The sequence below is a fragment of the Solanum lycopersicum genome, chromosome 5, assembly GCF_036512215.1.
Source record: "Solanum lycopersicum chromosome 5, SLM_r2.1".
Classification (NCBI taxonomy): domain Eukaryota; kingdom Viridiplantae; phylum Streptophyta; class Magnoliopsida; order Solanales; family Solanaceae; genus Solanum; species Solanum lycopersicum.
The window spans coordinates 28712224-28732795 of NC_090804.1; the positions used below are offsets into that span (position 1 = coordinate 28712224).

Below are 20572 nucleotides of genomic sequence, written 5' to 3' on the forward strand. Positions count from 1 at the left end.
CAGAGAAAACAAGGAGGATCACTACTTAGACAATTGCTCAAAACTTGAATTTAACCTACTTGATTTAGTAGTTGCATTTCCAATGAATAAGGATTGTTTCTATGTAATGTCTCAACCCAATAGGTGTTGGAATGATGAGGTAAATTCATGCCCACTTTTATATTTATTGTTTAGTACATGAATATATATAATTAAATTGATACACTTGTTTCATCTATGTGTGCAGTATGTGGATGTCATATTTTTCTATATGCTTAAGAAGTCGAAGCAGCAGATTCATTCTAAATATGAATATACAACCACTAGTTGTTTTTTCAAAACATACATTGACAATTATAGTGAATATGAGGATAAAATCATTGACATAATCAAAGGGTATGATATACCTTCTGGAATGCCTTGACACTTGACGAATGATGTTTATTTCTCTGTAAATAGTAATGCGGAATTCCATTGGGTCTTGACAGTTGTTGCCTTGAAGGAACGGTGCATTAGTGTATGATTCCATGTCCTCAAATAGGTCTAATAGAAAACTATCCTCCGAGATTCAAAAGACGGCTACAATGTTGCCAAAGTACCTTGAGTTGAGTGGATTTTTTCAGCAAAAATGAGTGAACCAACTGTCAGTTCTTAAATGTCACCAAGGAAAGAACAAATCTCACCCATTCGAAGTCAGTCATGTTAGTGGTATTTCCCAACAAGAAAGCAGTAGTCTGTAAGTATCACAATATTATTTTGTCTTACGACTATCGAAATATGATATTACTATATTTTCTGATTGATGATATACCATGCAGAGATTGTGAAATTTTTGTTGCTGCATACGCTGAGTATTTGAGTGATGGATTACAAGTACCATCATGTGGAATTAATGTTGACACCTTCGCTTGAGATATGCTTCACTCCTATGGAACTATGGGATTGTAAAGGCTCAAAATGGTTGTGTTAGTGACAATGAAGACCTAGAGATGCGTAGAACAAAAAAAAAGTTAAGATCGATGAATATGTTGTGTTTACAACCATTGATTAGATAGGTGGTTATGTATTAAAATATTTTTTTATGATTATTTTGATTTTGTTTAAACAAATGTCAATTATAATAGAAAGGATCAAAATTATATGTGGCAACAGAGCGAATCATCTATATCAACAGATAGTATATGCGTCGCAACATATGTAATTTCTGTAGTAATAAACACGACAAAATTATATGTGATAATAGATCGTATATATGTAGCAACATATAGTATATATGTGGCAACATATGTCACACTGAATCGTCCTAATTAAAAAAATTAAATGACTTTAATTTTCATTTTCCTCTCCCCTCTCAACTCCTCTCTCCTCTCTTCTATAAATGTGTCGTTTCGTATTCCAAGATTTATTTATTTATTATAATAATAATTAATTTCAGTTTTCTCCTCTCCTCTCCCTTTGCCAGTACAATACACTTCTCCTTCTCTTCTCTTCTTCTCTTCCTTCTTTCACAGATCATCTTTTATAGCAAAGGCGGTGCTTGTGTTGTCCTCATAATTTCTACTTTATCGTTGATATATATCTTATCATGTAATATTTAATTAGGATTTGAAATGCATTTGCTTGCTATCTCCTTATTGCCCTGTTTGGACTTGTGGTTGTACCTCATTTTTGAGCTTTCAAATTTTTAATTTTTGTGGTTGCAGATGCAAATATAAGGATTCCTGTCAAAAGAAAACTTGATATTGATACATCTGACCAAACAAAAATACAGAAGAAGGCTAGGTCTAAAATTGCTAGGAAGAGGAACGAAAATACTACACTTTTAAAAAATCTTGCAACTGAAGCAGTTTCTTCTTCTCAAGCAGAAGTAGAATTTTGTCAAAAGGAATATGAACAAAGACAATTAGTGGAGGAAGAAGATGAAAAACAAGAAGAGGTCTAGGAACAAGGGAAAATAAATAAAGTTCAGGAAGAAGAAGGGGAAAATACAGAAGTAGAAATTGTGGCACAACAAGAAAAAATAAACGAAGTTCATGAAGAAGAACAATAACTTCATGAAGAGTTCAATGCTAATCGTGATCATGAGATTAAAATCATCAATGCAGACACTTTTCCTGTGCATCAGGCAGCATTATTAGGTCAGTCCTGGGAAGACCTTTCGTCAAATTCAGGGATATCCTCAGGAGAAATCAATTGGAAGATTTTTTCAGAAATAGCTGTTTTGGTCATTTTCTTGATTAACCCATTGATCCACTTTCACGTTTCCAAATGACCATCGTGTATGAATTTCTAAAAAGAAGGGTTCATTTTTGAAATTCCCAATAAGTAGGATGAGATTCTAATCAATTATTGTGGCATGCCAGTTTTCTTTGGCATAAGAGAGTTTGCCATAGTTACAGAGCTAAAATGTCATCCTCTTGTTAAGCCCATCCCTAATTAAAACATAACCACGAAGAAAGAAAGTAGTTAAAGAAATAACAGAAGCAGGACAACAATCACTGCCAACTGAGGAGTAGGACTTGATATCCCTTGTTGCTGAAAGCTTTAAAAATTTTGACTTATTAAGTTTGTTGAACGGGTGGATACACCAAGAAAGCATAAGGAGTCATTGTTCTTACTTTTGTTTACACATAATATACTTTTGCCGAAGGATCCAGGCAACAACATACATTTAAAGTATGTCCATTTCTGTCAGAAAATTGAAGATTTCAAGAACTATCCGTGGGGTCATGAGAGTTTTCATGTAACTGTCGACTACATGGTGAGGCCTTTAGGAGAAAAGACCAGTAACTTGTTTGGGTTTCCATGGGCTTTCATGGTAAAGCTGAATATTTTTTAATCTTTTTATATTATATTAAGTAATAATTCAACATTTGATTATTGATAGGTTTTCCTTTTCTATAGGCCAGAGCATTTGAAGCCATTCCTTATTTGACCCATCAAGTAATTGCAGAAAAAGAGAGATCATCCCCAAGGATTATGAGATGGTTGATGGAAAGAACAAAAACTACCAAATAAGGGCATATTCCAGATATTTTTAACCCTCCTTTTGATGCAGTAAGTTATTATTAGTATATTATAGGCATATGTTACTACATTTGTGTCACATGTTGCTACAGCTGATTCAACTGTTGCTACATGTGACCCAAATGTTGCTACAGACGAATCATGAGTTGCGACATATGCCACAAATGTTGCTACGGATGACTCATCTGTTGCGACATGTGCCACAAATGTTGCAATAAATGATTCATCTATTGCTACATGTGACACAAATATTTCTACAGACGAATCATGTGTTGCGACATGTGCCACAAATGTTGCTACAGATGACTCTTCTGTTGTGGCATGTGCCACAAATGTTGCTACAGATGAGTCATGTGTTGCGACATGTGACACATGTTGCTAGAGATGATTCATCTGTAGCAACATTTGTGACACATGTCGCAACAAACAATTCATCTGTAGCAACAGATAATTCTTATTGATGACTCATTTTTACAATTTTAGGTTTTCCATCCATGGATTACCCTAACAGAAGAGGAATTGTAAATGTCATATCTAATAACTCTAAGGTTGGTTGAAAACATTTTTGATCTTGTTGTGGATAGAGTTAAAATGGTGTTTGTCTAGAGCAACAACCATCAAAAGAGATAGAGTTCCTAATGAAGTCATTCATGAATTAGTTGTTTTTGATGGTACTGATGCTGATGATGGTGCTGGTGTTAGTGTTGATGATGGTGCTGGTGTTGGTGCTTCTGGTGCTGGACAACACGAAGGGGCTACCACTTGTAGATGATGTTGTGTATTTCTCTATGAAAAGTGTAAGAAACATGATGAAGATTCTATCATGTATCTATAAAAATTGAGTAAAGCTGTCAATGAATTAAAAAAATAAGAGGGGTGTGAAGGGCATTGTATCAAAGAATGTGCGGCATGTATATACTCCAAAGGCCAAGCGGAGAAAAGAATCATTTGCGAAGGCAATGCAAATTTGAAGAGGAAGATGTTTGGAGAAATTCCAAGGGCGGTAATGGAGGAAGTTGTGATAGAGTATAAAAATTTGAATATTTATAGGCATCCCTTTGTAGTTGAAAAAGAAGCAGTAATTAAGGTGACCAGTGCAAAGGATATTTGAATGGAATACGACATGCATGTTTTTACCGGTCAAGATTTTAGGAACATGACAAGCCTAACCGTTTGGTGGGAAGACTGGGTAATGCTACTTTTTATATTATTAACTATTTCTTATGTCTTTTTAGTGACTACTCTTTCTAACTATTTAATATTATTTTTTATTTCAGTATATTGACGAAATCCTTAACCTCATGCATCAGAGGCATTGGAAATACCCAGACGACTATGATCCCAGAGATAGAATCCTTGATCTCAACTTCTATACGAACTTCCTACATAAATATAATCAAATGAGAGATGGGGAAACAATGTCAGGTGATAAAAGCATGAGTCAGTTACTAGATGACTTTGTATGGGATGATGATATGATTGACTATGTCAGGGGTATTAGGCCAACTCCTAGAGGCATGGATTGGCTTGATGCAAAAAGGATTTTGACAGCCGTGAACACGTCCGGTAACCATTTAGTGACTCTCGAAAATTCTCTTGCACGAGGGATTAATCAATGTTTATACTGCAACCTGGTGGTTATGGAACATGACAAGTTTTTCACACTCATACAACCTGTCTTCAAGTTGCTGCCTAAATTGCTAAAACAGAATGGAATAATGAATAATTTGCTAGAGAAGTTGATCACTCAACCATGAGAATTTAACGGTCGAATCTAACCAATGGTACAAAATACAAGTGGATCGGTTGCGGGTCATATTCCATTGCATTCATTGAGCATTTGATTAGTCAAACAGATTTGCATCCACCCAGTTCACTGTTATATGACAATCCAATTGAACGGATGCAATACATTTGGGCTTATGGGATAATATCTCAGAGCTTAAAACATTGACATTATGCTTGTAATTATAGACAATGTTTAATTTATCAATTATGTTATTTTATTTTATCTTAAATACAATGTAATTAAAGGCAATGTTTATTTTATCAATTTGTCTGTCACAACATTTGACAATGTCGCTACAGATGATTCGCCTGTAGCAACATTTGTTACATATGTTGCTATATGTAGCAACATTTGAGCCATATGTTTCTATAGATGATTATATGTAGCAACATTTGAGTCATATTTTGCTACAGCTAATGCGTATATCGCAACATTCGTCCGTCACAACATGTGGCATATGTTGCTACATATGATTATCTGTTGCAACATTTGACTCATATGTTTCTACAGATGATTCTATATAGAAACATTTGAGTCATATGTTGCTACAACTGATTATATGTAGCAACATTTGAGTCATATGTTTCTACAGATAATTTTATGTAGCAACATTTGAGTCATATGTTGCTACAACTGATTATATGTAGCAACATTCATCCGTCACAATATGTGACATATGTTGGTACATATGATTATCTGTAGCAATATTTGACTCATATGTTTCTACAGATAATTTTATTTAAGAACATTTGAGTCATATGTTGCTACAACTGATTATATGTAGAAACATTTGAGTCATATGTTTCTACAGATGATTTTCTGTAGCAATATTTGAGTCATATGTTGCTACAGCTGATTATATGTAGCAACATTTGAGTCATATGTTTCTTCTACAAATGATTTCATGTAGCAACATTTGAGTCATATGTTGCTAGATTTGATTATATGTAGCAACATTTGAGTCAAATGTTTCTACAAATGTAGCAACATTTGAGTTATATGTTGCTACAGCTAAAGCGTATATCACAACATTCGTCTTTCACGACTACATAATAATTTGTTGTTGATTAGGAGTGCAAAAATACGTCTATTTAATTCCACAACTATGATAATTGTATTGGTTGTACACAACTATATAATAATTTTGTATCACCTACAAAATTCCTTTTGGTAATTCTTAAAAATACAAGAAAAAAAAACAAAGAACACCAACATTAGCTTCTAGATGCTACAATATTTGATCTTTTTCTTCTCCTTCATCCCGCATTTGGTACTTCTTTTGATATGACTGACTTTCATCAACATTGTCCAACTCCTTAATTTTGTTCGGCAATCGGAAATAACGAACTTTGATCGTACATAAACATCTTCGTGATCTCTCCATCTAAAGAAGTTGCATGAATTCTCCTTCAAAAATGATAAAATCATTTTCGATTGGACAAAGAAAGGGTCTCCTATAGAAGATAGTTAATAAAATAAAAGAGGAGAAAATGCGTTTTCGGGATAGGAATCGGTATCTAAGGAATTCAATGGTTCTAGTATAAATGAAAGAAAAATAAAAAGGTAAAATACCACAAAGAAATAAATTTTAATTAAAAAAATAAAGAGAACTGAAATCTCCAAATATTTTAGAAATAAACATACATTCACGATATCATGGACAAGACCAAAATCTGCGACCTGGATTGTCTTTTGACCATAAAGTTTGCATTGAAAGTAGATCTCCATGTTTGCAATACATTTTAACATTCAATGTAGTATCATTTTCATCATCAAATTCGACTAAGTATAGCATTTGACATCATACCATGGGAGTATTGAAATTTGGTTGAACTAAAGGTGAATCAAATATATAACAGTGTGACTGACAGAAAATCAAATAAGATCATTACATTTAATGTGAAGCGACAGGTTTTATCTGGGACATCCTATGAGAGAGAGAGAGAGAGAGAGAGAGAGAGAGAGTGAAAAAGGCACCAAAACTGAAGCGGCAAAGATGAAAAATTTGAAAATCCTATTCTTGAAATAAAAATGAAAACGAAAACGTATTCTAGAATGGGTTGGGCCTATTTTACTTTTTGTTAAACAGAATGGGCTTTGCCTATCATTGGACCACTTTTAAAAAAGAGACATTTGTTATAATTATATGTTGCAACAGTTTCGTTATATGTTGCGAATTTAACAATAGAAATTGCATATGTTGCTACAAATGAAAAATCAAGGAGACACTAATAGACGATTTGATCGATTTAGGAATGCAAAAATGGAAATTTGAACGAAATTTTAGTGATTTAGAACATAAATAATCAATAAGAATAATATATAACATTTGAAACAATGATTAGAAGGGTGTTATATAACTATCATATGGATTTGCTAGGACAATGTATGATGAACTAGTGACATGATTGTCTTTATAAAAATAATTGTTATAATCCAATGGAGAGTGTTGTTAACGATCGTAATTTGTTACTTAGACATGTTGTAGGACTATATAGTGGTGTTACATATCGAATTACGTGACAATTTAATTAAATTAATCCCAAAAAGATCATTTGTTATAATTATATGTTGCAACAGTTTCGTTATATGTTGCGAATTTAACAACAGAAAATGCATATGTTGCTACAGATGAAAAATCAAGGAGACACTAATAGACGATTTGATCGATTTAGGAAAGGAAAAATAGAAATTCGAACCAAATTTTAGTGATTTAGAAAATAAATATTCAGTAATAATAAGGAATAACATGTGGAACAACGATTTAGTAGGATGTTATATAACTATCATATGGATTTACTAGGACAATGTATGATGAACTAGTGAGATGATTGTCTTCATAAATATAATTGCTATAATCCAATGGAGAGTGTTGTTAACGACCAAAATTTGTTACTTAGACATGTTGTAGGACTATATATTGGTGTTACATATCGAATTACATGATAATTTAATTGAATTAAGCCCCAAAAGATTCATTTGTTATAATTATATGTTGCAACAGTTTCGTTATATGATGCGAATTTAACAACACAAAATCCATATATTGCTACAAATGAAAAATCAAGGAGACACTAATAGACAATTTGATCGATTTAGGAAAGGAAAAATGGAAATTTGAACCAAAATTTAGTGTTTTAGAACATAAATAATCAATAATAATAAGATATAACATTTCAAACAATGATTTAGAAGGGTGTTATATAACTAAACATATGGATTTACTAGGACAATGTATGATGAACTAGTGAGATGATTGTCTTTATAAATATAATTGCTATAATCCAATGGATAGTGTTGTTAACGACCATAATTTGTTACTTAGAGATGTTGTAGGACTATATATTGGTGTTACATATCGAATTACGTGACAATTTAATTAAATTAAGTCCCAAAAGATCATTTGTTATAATTATATGTTTCAACAATTTCATTATATGTTGCGAATTTAACAACAGAAAATGCATATGTTGCTACAGATAAAAATCAAGGAGACACTAATAGATGATTCGATCGATTTAGGAAAGGAAAAATGGAAATTTGAACCAAAATTTAGTGATTTAGAACATAAATAATCAATAATAATAAGGTATAACAATAGAAAGTGTTGTGTACGACCATAATTTGTTAAATCATAATTCGAAAATAAGTACTAAACAAGTTAAGGCAACATTTCCACCATATGGAATATAATATGTTGCCACATATATAATTTCAAAATAAATACAAAAAAACAATTAAATCAACACCATCTTCAACAGAAATTAAATTAAATCATTCCCACACAGTAGCATGCGAAAGAAATTTAACTAGATAATCTAGTTCTAAATCACAAATACACAATTCGCAATGAATATCATCTTCATCGTCACTTCCTCTGGGCCAAACAATCTTGCGGGCATTTTGTTGGGGTTGATGCACATTGCAACATATGGGTCTTACACCAAAAAATTAGGTTCTTGCACCCACATTCGATTTAAAATGCACCGCAAATGGTGTCGACATCTTCTCACTATTACTGGCATGTTTTTTTCATGTTGGCAATGTACATCAAGCCTTCTCTCATGGAAATACTTCCTTCAACGATTAAAATTACGGCAAGCACATACTCTGCACCACGGTGGCCACCTTCTACTGCTGTTTTAACCATTCTCAGTGCAGTTGGATCATTACGATTGAAAAAATCAAATCATAAAAGAAAAAACACATTAAGATTAAAAAATAAATTGATGCAAGGTGAAAAAGAACTAAAAATAGTAAAATTGCCACGCCTTTTCTGTATATGTCTTCTAAGTTCTCCAATGCTATGCAAATATTCATGAAAGACACGACATGTTGATTCTTCATCCATGTAGGTTAAGTGGGAAAGCTGACCAATGTAACCTTATGATATACAAAACGTTCATTACCAACTTCATTGAGGAACCTAGAACAAAATTTAACACTAACTAAATCTTCTAGAGAGTAGGAAGCAACCCTTTCAACGATAAGAATTACTAGTTCAGTCAGGAGGGGTTCGAAGAGGTTTAAACTAGTTGAAGCCATTTTTGAGAATGAAGAAGAAGATAAGACAACTTTTGACTTCTCACTCGCTTCTCGTGTTCTTATAAAAGACAAGCACATACTCTGCACCAAGGTGGCCACCTTATACTGCTTTTTTAACCATTCTCAGTGCAGTTGGATCATTACGATTGAAAAAATCAAATCATAAAAGAAAAAACACATTAAGATTACAAAATAAATTGATTCAAGGTGAAAAAGAACTAAAAACAGTAAAATTACCACGCCTTTTCTATATATGTCTTCTAAGTTCTCCAATGCTATGCAAATATTCATGAAAGACACGACATGTTGATTCGTCGTCCATGTAGGTTAAGTGGGAAAGCTGACCAATGTAACCTTCTGATATACAGAACGTTCATTACCAACTTCATTGAGGAACCTAGAACAAAATTTAACACTAACTAAATCTTCTAGAGAGTAGAAAGCAACCCTTTAAACGATAAGAATTACTAGTTCAGTCGAGAGGGGTTCAAAGAGGTTTAAACTAGTTGAAGCCATTTTTTAGAATGAAGAAGAAGAGAAGATAACTTTTGACTTATCTCTCGCTTCTCGTGTTCTTATAAAGGACAACAATATTGAAATGTTGTAAGACATGACATTATAAAAAGTGAACTGAAGAGTCGTAATTATTAAACAAAAGGTATTATCTAATATCACACTCCCATGTAATCATAAGTTAAAAGTATATTGGGATAAATGATTATATATAGCAACATTTGAGTCATATGTTGCTATAGTTGATTCGCCTGTAGTAACATTTGTTGCATATGTTGCCACATATAATATACCTAAAAGCACTCTCTCACGTAATCATTATTTAAAAGTATATGTTGCTACATATTATTATATGTAGCAACATTTGAGTCATATGTTGCTACAGATTATATGTAGCAAGATTCGTCCGTCACAACATGTGACATATGTTGCTACAGCTTATTCGTCTGTAGCAACATTTATTGCATATGTTGCCACATCTAATATATCTAAAAGCACACTCTCATGTTATCATTATTTAAAAGTATATGTTGCTAAAGATGATTATATGTAGTAACATTTGAGACATATAGTGCTACAGATGATTATATGTAGCAGCATTTGAGTCATATGTCGCTACAAATGATTATATGTAGCAACATTCGTCCGTCACAACATGTGGCATATGTTGCTACAACTTATTCGTCTGTAGAAACATTTATTGCATATTTTTCCACATCTAATATATCTAAAATCACACTCCCACGTAATCATTATTTAGAAGTATATGTTGCTACAAATGATAATATGTAGTACATTTGAGTCAAATGTTGCTACAGCTGATGGCAATATTCATTCGTCACAACATTTGAGTCATATGTTGCTACATATGATTATATGTAGCAACATTTGAGTCATATGTTGCTACATATAATCGTCTGTGGCAACATATTCTTTTAAATAATGATTACGTTGGAGTGTGATTTTAGATATATTATATGTGGCAACACATGCAACAAATATTGCTACAGGCGAATCACAACATGTGGCATGTGTTGCTATAGATGATTCGCCTGTAGCAACATTTGTTGCATATGTTGCCACATCTAGTATATCCTGTAGCAACATTTGACATGTGTTGACACAAAAACAAAGAAGAGTAAAAAATCACGAATTGGGGCATTTCTAAATAAGATTATATAATAGAGATTATCCTCATATAAGAATGAATATTCATTAAAATTCAACAACACAACACTTAACACTTCTTATGGGGCATTTCGATTTGGGCATGTAGTTTTTTTGTGGTTAAAGTACCTACATACTAAACACATATTTTTTCTTGTTGGAAATTATTCACCAACTCCACGCCGTTTCTTATATGTCCTTCTTCTGGGTTTGCTTGGATCAACATATGGAGGAGGTATTTCTCTCTGTATGATATCCAAAGGGACAATCCAAGAATCTTCAGTTGGCACAGGGTGAATTTCCTGACAATATGCCATTATGTGTTTTTCCACTAAACAATATGGAGAGGAGTACAAGTAAATATGAGTTTTCCAAAATCATTACCATGTTGGGATCGAATTGCTTCCATGACATGTGGACAAGGTAGTTTGTCCAAATAAAAAATTCTACAAGTGCAAGTTCTTCTTTGTAGATCCACAGTAGCAACATCTCAATAACCAATGACACTGAACTTGTAGTTAGCGATTTGATGGGCCAATAACTTGTTGCCCGCGTTGACATACTTTGATATGTCTTTTTCAATTGAAGTAACAAATCTATTTGCGGAGTGCACCAGTTCCATACGCCTCTGGTGAAATAACATTGCAAATCTCCTGTTTATTCATTAAATAGAGAGACAATGGGAAATTCTCTTTCAACATCAAACATAACATTCACCGATTCCGCGATGTTTGGCGTCATAATGCTATATCTAAACAACAACAGATAAAATCAAACAAAACACATAAAGTAAAAATAAACTCAATTCAGATTGTACCTATTTCCCGGGCAAAATGCCCTACTCTTTGTATGAAATCCAATACGTTCAAGAGTTTCAGCGGCCTTTGGTACCTAATCTCTTATTTGATTGAAATGATCATTGAACTTACATATATCGTACGCCTTTGTTGCTTTATGAAAATGGGATACTACCTTTAAATTGTGAAAGTTATTTCAAATATTTTCCCCCAGGTGTCTCATGCAACAACCATAATGAGATGCAGGGTAGATTCTCGAAACCATATTTTGAATACTTGGATGCCTTTCATAGATAATGAACAACTCATCAGTATTATGTACAAAGCTTCTCATATTTTAAGAAAATATATTCATATGAGGCATGACATTCCTTGTCCACGACACAGAAAGCCACTGAAAATATATGATTCTCGGCATCTTGTGCCACCGCGGATAGCAGAACTCCTCCATACTTGCTCCTTTTAAATTTGCCATCAATGGGTATTACTTTTATCATTTCTTTAAAACCAATTATCAAAGCAACATATGATACAAAAAAGTATTGGAACCTCCCATTTTCATCGAGCGACAATGCCGTCTTGCTTCCTGGATTCGCAACTTCAAGCATATACCAGTACGCATTAAGCATTGCGTACCCATGCTCAAATTTAAATTTATAATAAGTGCTAATTATACAGTAACATTAACAGATACAAATATAGATAAATCATTAGTATTATATTGGAAAATGTAAGGAATAGAGTTAACACCAGGAAGTAAGGTCATTTACTTCATTTACCTCAAGATCTTCATTTAATTTTTGTTCCATTTCGTTTATTTTATTTGTTAATTCTTTTTCTTTTTCTACGTGTTTTTCTTTTTGTTTATTTTCATATAACAATTTTAATCTTGCTAATTCTTTTTCTAGTTCGTTTATTCTTGTATTTTTTTATTTCTTCTAAATGTTGTACTTCTTGTTTTGCTTCTACTTTTATTTTTTCTATTTCTCTTGATTTGTCTATTTCTTCATTTTCTTTTGTTATTCTTATCATGGCTGTTGCCAAAACTAAAACATATAACTACCCAATACCAAATAAAATATTAAAGATAAGACAAATACAAGGATACAACTATTTTAGTAAATTTGATTGCAAATCAGGATTTTACCACCTAAAATTAGAAGAAGAATCTAAACAATTAACAACATTCACAGTACCACAAGGATTCTATGAATGGAATGTATTACCATTTGATATGGTGTCGTTTCTTCTAATAAATTTTGTGGTATTTCATATTTTCTTTTAGATGTACTCATCCTTGATGAGGTATCTCTAGTCAACATATTTAATGTACTTGTATTTGGTGTACTTGAGGTGCTTAATCTTTCTTTTACTATTTCCAAATCTCCTTCTGTATCAATTTCTTTATAGCTATAGTCATTATTATCTATTACAGTAATTATTTTTTCAAAAGGATTTTCTATTTTTATCTTATCAATTTTATTCCTTGCTGTTATTTTATGTTTTGTTGTTAATATATATAGATTTTTACATCTTGCTGTGAATACCTTACTTCCTGGTGTTAACTCTATTCCTGACATTTTCCAATATAATACTAATGATTTATCTATATTTGTATCTGTTAATGCTATTGTATAATTAGCACTTATTATAAATTTAAATTTTTGTTATATTAAATTTCCTTTAACTGCTCTTATTACACTTTTTTCTATAGGGTGTATTATTTAGTCATCTGCTAAATATATTTCAATGGGTGTATCTATTCCTTCTCTGAAACAAGCTTTTATTAGTATTTCTGTTCCTCCTAAATGTACATATTTTATAGCTGCTTTATTTTTTATGTCTTGTATTTCTTTGTTTATTATTCGTTTGCTTATTATAGGTATATATGCTTTTCCGCTTGTATATTTACAGTCTATGACGTGTTCTTTTTGACTAACTACATAGTATTCTTCTTTTTGTCTTTTAAACCAGTTTTTTAATGTAGGTATTTCAAGTATCTTTTCAACACTTAAATCTAATTCTTTTCCTTTTATTTGTTCAAAAACTGTATTATCAAATATAATCTTTTGGTGTGAAATTCTTCATTTTCATAATTTTCTTTAGATATTATTTCGTTTTCAGACATTATATTTCTTCTTCTATTTCATTATCTAAATTTTCTTCTTCATTTTCAGTTTCTATATCTGATACTTCATATATGCTGTCGTTATCACTTAATTCATAGTCTATGTATTCTATTTGCATATATTTTTCATTGTCTATGATTAATTCTGCTATTTGTTTTCTTTTTGGATCTTTTGGTAATTTACAATCCTTAGCTATGTGTCCTATCTTTCCGCAATTGTAACAAGTACATTGGGATATCTTTCTCTTTGGTTTATATGGTCTTTTTACTTTATAATTTTTTATATTATACCTTCGTCTTGGTTGTTTATATTTATACTTAGTTTTATTTTTTCTATAATTTTTATATCTTTTGGATTTTTGTTTTTTATTTGTACATCCAAATTGTGGTGCCATTCTATTTTTGCAACATGCTAAATTTTTATTTAGTACTTTTTCCATTTTTAATTTTTCTTTTTGGCTTTCACATAATTGTGTAAACCATTGAGATAGGAATTTTATTCTAGCTCCTAAAGTATCTACTATCCCTTCATTATCCCAATCTTTAATTATTTTTGTGCTAAATGGTTCTGGTAATTTTGTAAAATATTGTTGTCTTATCTCTCTTGCTTCATCTAAATTATATTTTGATTTGTAGTAATATTCTTTAAATGCACAAGTATATTGTTCAATGTAACACATTTACATATAGATAATTTTGTCATAAGCTGTCTGTTTATTTTTTTTCTCTGTTTTGTTCTTTTATATCTATGGTCATACCTCCAAATTCATTTCTTATTGCCGATTCGTATTTATCTAATATTTCTATATTTGTTGCTGATGGGGATCCATCCATTTTCTTATCACTTTTAAGTACTTCTAAGCTTTCTGGGGGTAGATTTTCTATCCATAATTTTGCTGTTCCTACGAATGTTCTTTCTATGTATCTCGGTGTTTTTGTTGTTTCTATTTTGTTATCTATTAACTATTTAGATATATTTCCTGTCCATAGTAATAATGCTTTATTTATGTCTGTGACACAATCTAGATCTAAGAAATTATATTGTTCACTTATTGGTTTTGGTATCCAATTACTTATTTAATAGATGATGATGATGATTATAAGTTATTACTACTCTATATACTAAAAAAATCTTAGTAGTGATATAAAAAGAGAAATTTATGACAAATTGGTAACATATGAAATAATAGAAATAACAACCCAAGGTTGGACTGAGTTAACCATACAAAGTATACAAGATGAACTTTACTATGATATGCATGATTTATATGAAGATATAGATATATTCAGAGACCAATGATAAATTACGAATACTTACAATATTGGGTAAAAACTATATGACTATAGCTATAAAGAAATTGATACAGAAGGAGATTTGGAAATAGTAAAAGAAAGATTAAGCACCTCAAGTACACCAAATACAAGTACATTAAATATGTTGACTAGAGCTACCTCATCAAGGATGAGTACATCTAAAAGAAAATATGAAATACCACAAAATTTATTAGAAGAAACGACACCATATCATTATTTTATAACGGGAATGATGGACCAAAGAAAATATAAAATCTTGATAAACACAGGACAAGAAGAAAATCATATAACAAGAGAATTAGTATTAGAAGAAGAAATTATGAAAACAGGACACATATGCCCTTGATTACCTAGTGAAATAGTAAATACAAATGAAGAAACAACAGAAAAAGAAATAATTATAGGAGAAATTCCATTAAAAATACAATTAAGATATACCAAGGAAACCATAATATCTCATTAGGAATAAAGTGGCTAGAGAAAGTTAAACCATATAATATAGAAAACGAACAATTAACAATAACATGTCAAAATAAGAAGATAATCATAAAAAGAACAAAATGAATAATGAAAATATATATACTCGCAAAAATTATCATAGAAGGATATCACAACAGATATTATACCCCTATGATAGATACAGGAGCAGAAGCAAATATATGTAAATATAATTATTAACAGAAGATAAATGGGAAAAATTAAAAACACCAATGGTAGTAACAGGATTTAATAATGGAGGAAGTATGATTAAATATAAAGCAAAAAATATAAAAATACAAATATGGAATAAAATATTAACAATAGAAGAAATCTATAATTTTGAATTCACAACAAAAGATATGTTGCTAGGAATGCCATTTCTAGACAAATTTTACCCACATATAATAACAAAAACGCACTGGTGGCTTACTACGCCATGTGGCAATAAAATAGGAGCAAAAAGAGTAAAAAATAAACAACGAAAATATATGGAATGGATAAAAGGTAGTGAAAAAATAAACCAGGAAATGGAAAATATAAATGAAAAACAAATATCACAATTAGAAATCATTATATTTACAATAGACAGAGTAAGAATAATTAATGAACAACTAGAACAATTATGTAATGAAGATCCACTACAAGGATGGGAAAAACATAAAACAAAAATAAAAATTGAATTAATAGACGAAAATAGTATAATAACACAAAAATCACTAAAATATAACTTTGATGATTTACAAGAATTTAAAATACATATAAATGAACTACTAAAAAACAATTACATCAAGAGAGTAATAGCAAACACACAAGCCCAACATTTATAGTTATAAAACACAACGAACAAAAAAGAGGTAAAAGTAGAATGATTATAGATTACAGAAATTTAAATGCCAAAACTAAAACATATAACTACCCAATACCAAATAAAATATTAAAGATAAGACAAATACAAGGATACAACTATTTTAGTAAATTTGATTGCAAATCAGGATTTTACCACCTAAAATTAGAAGAAGAATCTAAACAATTAATAGCATTCACAGTACCACAAGGATTCTATGAATGGAATGTATTACCATTTGGATATAAAAATGCACCAGGTAGATATCAACATTTCATGGATATCTATTTTAACCAATTAGAAAATTGCATTGTATACATAGATGAGATATTATTATATTCTAAAACACAAGAAGAACATATAAGATTATTAGAAAAATTTATACATATAATTAAACATTCAGGTATAAGCTTAAGTAAAAGTGAAGCAGAAATAATGAAACCACAGGTAGAATTTCTAGGAATACAAATAGACAAAAATGGAATAAAAATGCAAACCCATATAATACAAAAAATAATTACCCTTAACGAAAATATAGATACAAAAAAGAAATTACAATCATTTTTAGGATTAGTAAACCAAGTAAGAGAATATATACCAAAATTAGTAGAACATTTAAAACCACTACATAAAAAACTTAAAAAGGACGTTGAATATTATTTTGACGATAAAGATAAAGAACATATAAAAAATATTAAAAAATTATGTAAAAAATTACCAAAACTATACTTTCCTGATGAAAGTAAAGCATTTACATATATAGTTGAAACAGATTCAAGTGATCACAGTTACGGAGGAGTACTAAAATATAAATATAACAAAGAAAAGATAGAACATCATTGCAGGTATTACTCAGGAACATATACTGAAGCACAAACGAAATGGGAGATAAATAGAAAGGAATTATTTGCATTATATAGATGTTTATTAGCATTCGAACCATATATTGTTTACAATAAATTTATCGTAAGGACAGATAACACACAGGTAAAATGGTGGATAACTAAAAAGGTAGATGATTCAGTTACAACAAAAGAAATAAAGAGATTAGTATTGAATATATTAAATTTTACATTTACAATTGAGGTAATCAAAACTGATAAAAACCTTGTTGCAGACTACCTCTCAAGAGAAAGATACAATAAAAGAACTATTGGCTATGATGACAAATCTATGCCAAAAAATAGAAAAGATAGAAGCAGATGTACAAGATCTGAAAGGAAAAGCTAACAGTCAGCAGCATGACTATAAACATGCGGAGCTACGTCGTTCGACGGACGGTAAACAGCTAGAACTAGAAGGAGACGTTGGGAAACTCCAAAAAACCCATAACAAAGTTTGTTTAAATACAGCTGCAGGTACGAGCAAAAAAGATAGTGAGAAACCAAAAAATACAAATTTAAACCAACTATTCATAAAACCATTTATCCAAAAACCACAAGTACAGATACCCGTAGAACCACAAACATCCACATATGCAGTTAGTCTACAGAATGAAAAAAGAGATACAACTACATTACGCAGTTCTACATCGAAAACATATACAAAATCCAGACATATTTAAACTTGAACCCAAGATCTACGCAAACAAAAAACTCCGAAGAAGACTATATAACCCAGAAGTTACAGGGATATAACAAACTTATAGCACAACCTAAAATAAGTCCAAATTTAGTTAAAACATGTTATAGCTATGGACTACTAAATATAGTATATACATATACCGGAGAAGAAATAATTGGAATAACATAGAGCATTTTTGACATATCAGAGAATTACTAAAGGAAACCTATTTTATATAAAATTCTATACTGGACCAGCTGAGATATTATACGAGGAGATAAAGTCACCGATACAAGTTGTAAAGATAGGCCTGACCAGAGATATGATTATACCGGAAGAGATAGAGAAACAAATCGAGATACCAAAGATAGAAATACCAAACTTTTATGCGAATAAAAGAATAATTGGATCAGTTATTCTAAAAGGTAAAACCTTCTCATTATGAAAAAATGGAGAATGTAACTCATGACAAGATCTTGCGGTTTACAATTGTATCCTGACATTTGCACGACTAAATTGAAGAACTCATCATACAAAATATTTCTTTCAACCTACATCCCTACTGAACCGCTCCTCGTGTTTTACTATCCTCCCAACACCATATGAATCAATTTTTCTTCTCGACCCATTCACCACGACAATCAATCCCTACAAATAATGACATTGTACCTGAAGAAAATAATTAAAAAATAATTATTAATTATGAAGAACAAGCATATGTAGCAACATATGACTATTCTGTGGTATATTTGAGTCATATGTTGCTACATATGACTGTTCTGTTGTGAAAAATAAATCACACGTTGCTTCATTTTTTAGTTATATCATATGTAGCAACATATGACAATTCTGTTTCGAGATGTAAGTCATATGTTGCTACATATGACTGTTCTGTTGTGAAAAATAAATATGTTGATAAATTTTTTAGTTATATCATATGTAGCAACATATGACTATTCTGTTGCGAGATTAAGTCATATGTTGCTATATATGACTATTCTGTGGTGAAAATAAATCACATGTTGCTACGTATGACTATTTTGTTGTGAGATGTAAGTCATATGTCGTGACATATGACAGTTCTGTTGTGAAAATAAATCACATGTTGCTACATATGACTATAATATGTTATAATAGTCAATTGTTGCAACATATATAACAATATGTTGGAAATGCGAATGCAAATTATTGAAAAAATTGCAGGTACCCAAATCAGATGATAATGAATTAATTCTAAATAACTATTAATTGTACTTACCAGAAACAATGGTGTATAACGCTTATGCAGTAATTCCAATTGAACAAAACCAAATTTGGTCCACCAGTTATAAATTAGGTAAAAAACTAATTCAAGAAGAAGAAAGCACAAGCATTACTAGCGAAGACCCGCAATGTACGAAAATAAGAAGAAGAAGAAGAGGAAGATAAAGAGAGCAAGAAGAAAGGAAAGCAAGCAAACAAAGACGAGAGCAGAAGAAGAAGAAGAGGACGAATACGATGGATGGAGGCGGGAGAAAAAAGCTTTTACTTTTGGCTCGATATTTTCCCACCAAAATTGATTAAAGTAGGTCTGGTATAGTCAATTTACCATTTTACCCCTCATTTAATTCGCACCAAAAGTTGGTTAAATTAGGTATTCTGAAATTATCTTTTTACCCTTCATTTAATTCAGTGGACCAAACTGTCAACTTATAAACTTGAGGGAAACTCCACAATCCTTAATCATTAATCACATAATTGTCACCTATACCCAATACTTAATACTTATGTCACCACCCATTTATTTTGAAACCTTAATGTCACTTTTTTTTAAAAAAAATTTCCCCACTTTTTTGACCTGTTAAATGTTTGAGTTGTTCATACCTATTCTTAAAATATACCTCAAACTTAAATCTTAAAAGTCTCATTATTATTTAAAAGTAAACAATTTTCATCATATTTCTTGAATTTATTAGAAAACTAACAAATTCCACAAAAATCAAGTCATTCATTCATAATTATTATTCTTAGATATGCCAAAATACTAACCGTGAACTTTTTTGGTAATTAAATTGAGCATTATGCAAAATATTTTAATTTGACAACGTCGCCTGACCAATGCATGCAGGCCATGATCAATGATTCCCAATGGATGCACATACGACATGTATGATCCATGCAATCCTTGGATAATGTTTTCTTCCATTTATCGATGTCCCATGGCTGAGGCATACAAGCCACAAATGATGTCGCCGAGTGGATGCACACACGCCACAACTTATGCATGCATGCCTTGGTTGATACCGCATGCATAAGGCCGACATCTCTTTCCAGATACACATATTCCATGTTTATGCATGTAGGAATTCACTGATGATCTCTATTGTTGGTCGACATCTCTAGGCCAATGTGTGCAGGCAATAAACTATATTAGTAGGGAGCATTAA

The 20572-nt window shown here is 31.1% G+C and overlaps 1 pseudogene; it reads right to left on the reverse strand.

The window, feature by feature from the left end:
- Window positions 1–13145: 13145 nt before the first annotated feature.
- On the reverse strand, window positions 13146–14991 carry LOC138348551 (uncharacterized; annotated as a pseudogene).
- Between the last annotated feature and the right edge of the window lie 5581 nt (window positions 14992–20572).